At 53.7% G+C, this 8,023-nt stretch overlaps 1 non-coding gene across 1 annotated transcript; it reads left to right on the forward strand.

Moving 5' to 3' along the window:
- Positions 1 to 242: 242 nt before the first annotated feature.
- Positions 243 to 316, forward strand: TRNAT-GGU (transfer RNA threonine (anticodon GGU)). Its single transcript has one exon. It is a non-coding gene; the product is annotated as a tRNA-Thr (tRNA).
- The last annotated feature ends 7,707 nt before the right edge of the window (positions 317 to 8,023 follow it).

Raw genomic sequence — 8,023 nt, forward strand, 5'->3', positions numbered from 1 at the left:
GTGTCTTCCCACAACCGGAGACTTTAAAAAAGAAGACAAAATAAGTTAAGAGGCAGGAGTTTAAAGGAGACATGCAGGCTTGTGGAACATTAAAAGCTCAAGTTCAGGTGATTAATAGATGGATCATTAATGAAGGCGCTAGAAAAGGACAAAGTGGGTGGCAGATAATAAAGAAGTATATGTGAGGAGATGGAGGACAGGCCTATGGAAGAGTGACAGTTCATGAGAAGAGTACATCTGTTGGCTGGTTAACTCAGTTGGTGAGAGCGTGGTGCTGGTAACGCCAAGGTCGTGCGTTTGATCCTCATACTGGCCAGTTATTAATACTTTTTTTTACAATATCCAGAGTGCTTTCATTTTATTTGTTGGATAAAGAAATTAAGTATCGTAACACTTGCAAACACCAAATTATCACCTAATGTTACCTTTTTGAGCACATACAGAATTACTCGACATCACTGCACTACAGGTGTCCATTCAAGTGTCATTCGTATAAATGTTCATATTATTGTCAAAGATACCAGAAACCACAGATAACGGTTTAAAGGGCCAATGGTAAAGGTGTAAAAATCCACGTGTATGGATTTTGAAGGGGAGGGCGTCGATTCAGCCCTCTTTGCCGCACCCACATTCTCATGAAAGTGTGCACGAGCACGCTGCAAGACGTGCACGAGCACGCTGGAAGCCGTGCCCCGTGGGGTCTTAGAAGAAGTGGAACCAGTCTGTTGATTGCCCTGTGGTAGTTCTGCAAAGTCACAGATGGCCCCGCATTGACTCAGTGTGTCTCATTGTTAACCAAAGAACATTGAAGGAACCTTAGTTCGTCTGGTGGTTTCTAAGGGAGACGGAAAGTGTTTCCCCCTGGCCATTATGTATATTTTGTATGTTTTCCCTTAGAAATATAATCTAGAAACAGCAAGTGAAATGAGGAAACACTATGAAAGTATTTAATCGCAGTCTAAATTATTTCATGGTCTATAAGCATATAGCCTTTGGGGTGTTTTAGTTTTAGTTTAGATAAGCGACTCCAATTAAAATGTTTTGGGGGTTATAAAAAAAAGGCAGCGAATTCGGTGAGAGAGCATGAAAGCAAATGTGTAAATATGAGATAAAAAACACAACATGGAGGAGCCTAGTGCGCAACCAAGATGGCCGCGTAGGTGCGAGGCTCCCGAGGACCTCCGTGACCTCCTACATAAATCCTGAAAATATCCTGTCCTAGATGAGGGGACTGTGTTGGTGAGCCCGAGCTGAGGTGTCACCCGTTTTCCGCTTCCAAATTGGACCTCGGACACCGGCGGGAGCACCGATTGAGGTTTGCGGCCTTCTCCACGCCGGCCCCCCGGATTGGAGTTGCGGGGCGATCCGGAGACAAAGTGATCAACAGCGGCGGGCAGGGCTGGGCGACTCGCGTACCCCGCACTTTCACTTTCGCTTTTGCACCCTCCTTGCTGCGTAGGCGAGGTTGGGTTGCGGGGCGGTGTGCGGTGGTGTGGCCTCGTTGGGGTGCCCTGCTGGCCCACCGGCTGTGATCCGTCCTGCGGACCTGTGGTTGCCCCCCCCGGAGCCCGTGAACTGGTTTGTCGGCCTTTTCCGAGGTGATTGGCACGATTTGGGGACTGAAACCATGTCCACAAAGCAAGATGGCGACCGGGCAAAGGTGAAATCGACCCGCCGTGGCGCAGCCCATCAGTCCAACAGCATGGACCGCTACACCCTCCAGAAGGGATCTCCCGAGGTGCCGCGTAGGTCCCCTGAGGGCCCGACTGATGCTCCTGCGCTGCCCGCGGATCTGACCCTGCGAGATGTCATGGGCGCTATCGCCGAGATGAAGGCCTCGGTGGACCAGCGCTTTGACACACTGGCGCAAAAGATTGACTCGGTCCACGTGGATGTTGGCCTGGTGAGGGCCGATTTATCCAAGACCAATGACCGGGTCGATTCTTTGGCCCACACCACCTCGGGCCTTACGGTGGACGTGGCGGCCCTCCAAAAGGAGGTGCGCCGGCTTGGCCAGGCGAGCGCCCTGATGGATCGTCGACTGGAGGATTCCGAGGGTCGGGCCCGGAGGAACAATGTCCGCATTGTCGGGGTGCCGGAGGGACGTGAGGAGGCGGCGGCGGACCTGTTTGTGGAGGACCTGATTCTCACCCATCTCCAGCCCCGGGGGCTGAGTAAATTCTTTGCGGTGGAACGTGCCCACAGGGTTCCCGGAGGAAGACCTAAGGCCGGAGCCCCTCCGAGGCCTCTCATTGCCCGGATTTTCAACTTTCGGGACAGAGACGCTATCCTTCAGACTTCTAGGCAACAAGGACCGGTCAGACTTGACAATATGGACGTAAACTTCTATCCTGATTTCACCCCAGCGGTCCAGAAGCAGAGACTGAGCTTTCTCGGAGTCAAACGTCGTCTACGGGACCTGAACCTCAAGTATGCGATGCTTTTTCCAGCTAAGTTGCGGGTGGAGGTGGATGGCCGCACGCACTTTTTTGATCGTCCCGAGGCGGCCGGGGACTGGTTGGACTCCTTGCCCGGGGATCGGGGCCGGGGGGGTGGGGGGGGCGCGGTTGGAGGGGAGGGCTCGCCGGATCAGGACTGAGGGACTAATAGTAGGCCTCGCTCTGGACAACATTGTCGTCATTTTTGACTGTTCGTTAAGTCTCCCTCCTGTGGAGGTGGTACGGGGTCTCTTGGGGGCTCTCCCTCCTCCTCTGGGGGACTAGTTAGTTTAATCATTCATGGGGCGACAGGCACACTGCACTTTGGGGGGGCTGTTTGGGCTCATGCAGGGGTGCAGGGAGGGGGGAGTTCTGTTGGGATGGGTGGGTTGGGGTGGGGTGTTGTTCGTTTTTACCGCAAGGCAAACCCTTTATTGTATTGGTGTTTTTAAGGTGCTCTCGGGGGGACGAATGATGGCTTCTGTATGTGATGGGGGGTATGGACCTGACTTTATTGTCCTGGAACGTTAACGGACTGGGGGATAGGATTAAGCGAGGTGTGGTCCTGCAGTATTTGAAATGACTTTCGCCAGATGTGGTCTTTCTGCAGGAGACACACCTTATTGGTAATTCCTTTTGTGCCATGAATCGGCGTGGCTATCGCTTGGTGGCCCACTCGGGCTTCACGTCGGGCTCACGGGGGGTGGGCATCATGGTGAAGAACTCGCTCCCGTTGGAAATAGACGAGGTGCGCCATGATGAGAGGGGACGCTACACTGTCTTAGTGGGGAGAATGGAGGGTAAAGTAGTTGTCTTTGTATCAGTGTACGTCCCACCGGGGTTACAGTCTACGACTTTTGCAGACCTAGGGCGCCTCCTCCTTGACCTTCCGGGGGGGCTTCTGGTGGTTGGGGGGGACTTCAATGCGGTGGTTTCTGGGACCGTGGATCGTCACCCCCCTAGGGACCTCCCCCGGGCGCAGGCGTGGCTGTCCGGCTTCTTAGATACACTGGGATTGGTGGACTGCTGGCGCTTAAAACATCCCACGCAGCTGCAGTACACTTTCCACTCGGGTGCCCATGGTAGCCTCTCACGGCTTGATTATGTCCTTGTCCCTGCGGCCTATGTTGGGAGGGTAGGAGAGGTGCGCCATTTGGCGCGGGGTATTTCAGATCACTCCCCGCTCCTGTTGCACGTCGATGTCTTCCCGAGGGGGGAGGGCAGGGTAGCTCCAATCAATGCCTGGTACCTGCGCGACCCCACCATTCGCGCTGATTTGATTAAATCCTTGCAGCGGTATTTCGATGAGAATGTGGGGTCCGTCCCTTCGGCTATCTCCCTGTGGGAAGCCTTCAAAACAGTTCTTAGAGGGGAGGCCCTCTCCTTTATTTCCCATGCCCGGAGGCGCGAGCAGGAGGAGGTGACCCGGGTGGAGGCCGAAATCGCTGAACTGGAGGGTGATCTAGAGGGTGGGGTGACGGATGCTGCACTACATGTCCTACAACTTAAGCAGGCGGCCTACAGGGCCCTCGTCACGGAGGCGGCCAGGGGCCTCTATAGAGAGCAACAGGGGCGACTGTATGATGTGGGTGATAAGGCTGGTAAACTGCTTGCATGGTTGGATAAAAAGGAGAGAGCGAGTCGTGTGGTCCCGCTGATTGAGAGGATGGATGGTGTGCGTGTCACCGAGCCAGAAGACATTGTCTCTTGTTTCGCGGATTATTTCCGCGAGGTGTATTCCCCGGTTTCTCCCTGCTCGGAGGAGGATTCCCATGCCCTGCTTAGGGATATCGCGCTGCCTTCCCTTTCGGTGGAGGACAGGGTGTCGTTAGATGCCGCTCCTACCTCCGACGAAATTGCCCTCGCCATACGCTCGGTCGCATCCGGCAAGGCCATGGGCCCGAACGGCATCCCTATCGAGTTGTATAAGCTGCGACCGGATGTACTGGCACCCCACCTCCGTGCGATGTTCCTGGCGGCCCACTCGCTGGGCTCCCTCCCGCCGGACCAACGTCTGGCTACAATCGTGGTGATCCACAAGGAAGGGAGACCTCGAGACCGGGTTACATCCTACCGGCCTATCTCGCTCTTGAATGCGGAGCCTAAAATCCTCGCCAAGGTGCTAGCCAACCGGCTGTTCGGCGTGTTGGGCGATCTGGTCCACCAAGACCAGTCCGGCTTTATTCCCCATCGCAACACGGCCCTTAATCTGCGGCGCTTGCACGGGGTGCTCGCACGTGTCCCGTTTGTGCGGGAGCCGGCCATATTGGCGTCCTTAGACGCCTCCATGGCGTTTGACACGCTTGAGTGGCCATACATCTGGGCTATGCTGGCGAAGTTTGGATTTGGCCCGGGGTTCATCAGCTGGGTCAAATTGTTGTATTCGGGCCCATTGGCGCAGGTGGTGGTGAATGGAAGAGTATCGGTCCCATTCGAGCTGGAACGGGGCACGCGACAGGGCTGTCCCTTGTCGCCGCTCCTGTTCGCGCTGGCCTTGGAACCCCTGGCGGAGTGGCTGCGGTGGCACCCTTCCATCCGTGGTCTCCGTTGGACCCCCGAGTATGAGGACCGCGTGTCCCTATACGCTGACGATATCCTTTTGTACCTAGCCTCCCCGCGTAAATCACTGATTGTCCTGTTTGATGTTTTGCGCTCATTCGGCCGCAACTCAGGCCTTGTCATCAACTGGGCTAAATCATGTGTGTATGTGCTTTCCGGGGAGGCTCCCGTCCTCCCGCGGGGCTGTCCGATCCAGATTGCCTCGCAGGGGTTTCGGTACCTGGGGGTTTACATTACTCTGGACCCGGAGGCCCGCTACGAGCGGAATTTGCTTCCCCCCCTCCAGCGCTTGAAGGAGGACGTCGCGCGCTGGCGGCGCCTGCCGCTTTCGCCGCTCGGCCGGGCGGCATTGTTTAAGATGATGTCGTTGCCACGCTTCCTGTACGCTCTCCAGAATACTATGGATTTAGTTCCGGCGCGCTACTTCCGTGAGGTGGAGAGTCTACAGCGCCGCCTGTTCTGGGACGGGAGGCCGCGTATTGCCCTGGCGAAGTTGACGCTCCCATGGTACGATGGGGGGATTGCCCTCCCGGATATTAAACGGTATTACTGGGCCTCCCAGCTAGCTGCAATTAATCATGGCCTTTACGGGCCCGCCTTAAACCCGGCATTTGAAATGGACAAGATGCTCCTGCCTGGTGGCGACTATAATCGAGCGCTCTACTCTGGCGCGCCCGGCCCCCGCCTGACGGGACCTACGCGTGTCATGGTACGAGTATGGCACGCGGCTAACGCAGCTATGGGGTGGAAGGACCGTTTGACCCGGGCATCGCCGTTGTACGCGTCTGAGAGATTGGGCTCCCTGTGGACCTCGAAGGGCTTCGAGAAGTGGGACACGATCGGCATCAGTAAAGTGGGGGACCTCTGGACGAGGGGGGGATTTAAAACATTCGAGACGCTGCAGACGGAGTTTCAGCTGCAGGGCAGTGAATACTTTCGGTACTTGCAGGTCCGTCACGCGCTGGGCTCAGTCTTCCCAGACGTCGCCTCCATCCCGGAGTCTTCCCCCCTGGAGGATAGAGTGCTGGATGGCCACGTTCCGGACAGCACGATCTCCCTTATTTACAAAAAATTGATTAATGACCGCTCGGGCTTGCTGACTGGCCTCCGCGAGGCTTGGGTTGCCGACGGGCTGGAGTTGGACGACGAAGACTGGATTTCCGCGGTGGCCTCTCCGAAGGAGGTGGCCATACCGGCTCGCCTTCGCTTCGTCCAGCTTAAGATACTCCATCGGGTTTACATGACGGGGCCAAGGCTTCTGCGTATGGGCTATGCTGAGGATGGGTTCTGTAAGCGTGGGTGTGGTGCTTTGGCGACTTTTTTGCATATTTTGTGGGAATGCCCGAAGGTGGAGCGATTCTGGCGTGGTGTGCATGAGGTCCTGCGAGTGGTTACGCATGTCGCGCTGCTGCCTGAAGCGAGGAGATGCCTGCTGAATGTGTGGGAACCAACTGACTACTCGGTTCCGCAGACGCGATGGGTGACTCTGGGATATATGATAGCTAAGCGTGACATTGCTCAACTGTGGGGATCCCAGAGGCCCCCGGCGGTGTCGGCCTGGAAAGAACACATGGATTGGTGCATGTTCCGAGAAAAGGTGGTGTATGTGGCGAGGGGTAAGCCTGGGGCATGGGTGAAAGTATGGGGCCCCTGGAACGCCTACCGCGGGGGTATCTGCGCGCCACCACTGCTGCCTGCGGCCTCACCAGCCCCGTCCCCTTAGTTGACTCCTTTCCCTAGCCCCGAGCACGGAGTTCCCCCAGTCCTCGATCTGTTCCCCTCCCCCTCTTTAGACTCCTGTGGATGGCTGGGGTCCCCCATTCGGGGAGCACGTGCTGTTACTTTCGATTGCGGGTTGCCTTGCGGGTGTGGTTTTTGTGTTGTTTGTATAAAATGAAACCGTATTGTGGGGTCAGAGTGATGTGGCCCACGACGCTGATACCTCCTGATTTTGCTTCTCTGCAACGCCAAGTGTTTTTGTACGTATGTCATATGCTCCTGTCATTCTAGCAGCCGGCCGGAAGGTTGTAGGCCCATACTTGTATATTCTTGAGATTGCAATAAACGGTTTTAAAAAAAAAAAAACACAACATGGAAGGAAATGCAAAAGAAGATGAGGCTAAAGCAAAAACATTAAATAAGCAAATGCGTATACATGGAATCAAAAACAAAGCATGGAAACAAAATGAGGGCAAAAATGTGAGGATCGAAACCGAAAATATAAAATGGGGGCAATCACTATTAATTTGTTTTCAAATGAAGATGTTTTCGAATAGAGTTTGTTCTCAATTCTCAATTCAAATGAGGGTATTCCACATGGAAGTTCTTGTCTGTCAGGAAGAAGCTGCTGGTGCTTTTCTGTAAGGCATTGTGTGGGGGAAAAGGGACCGCAGGAAACTGAAAAACTGAACTTCTTTCTTGTATGCACTAGTGACAACACCAGGTTTCCAGTCCTGGACTTTCGTTTCACAACCAAACGCATTCTGGGACTTGTAGTTTTGCTTTGCTTCAATAGAACAATTTGAACTAACAAATCCGAGGGCAACAATTTATCCTTTAAATACCTGGACTGGAAACACAGTGTAATGAAGACACTGAGTTACGTGAAAACCCTAGATAGCATAAATACTCATTCATATACGGTGTCACATTATTTCTATATGAATTGCACAGGGATCTCTGTTCATCAGCGATGTGTCATTTATCAACACAACTATTGCAACCCTATACTATCAAATATGTTCTACTGGGGCCACTCTTCATATAATTATTATGACTCTTCCTCCCGACTGAATCTAAAAATATATAATATGTTTTTATAACATGTGATTATTATTGTACCGATAGCTACCCCTCTCTTTAAAATGCTGTGTTTAGCACAAATACGTACAGTGCACTGTCACCCTTTTGGTTCTGGTGCATGTTTTTAAAATTGGAAAATAAATACATGTTGTCTGCCCTCACTGTACAGAAGTTTGGAAAAAGAGCAGAACGTTTCTCTGTAATCAAGCATGTAGAGAGAACAG

Source organism: Triturus cristatus, chromosome 5_1, assembly GCF_964204655.1.
Source record: "Triturus cristatus chromosome 5_1, aTriCri1.1, whole genome shotgun sequence".
NCBI lineage: Eukaryota > Metazoa > Chordata > Amphibia > Caudata > Salamandridae > Triturus > Triturus cristatus.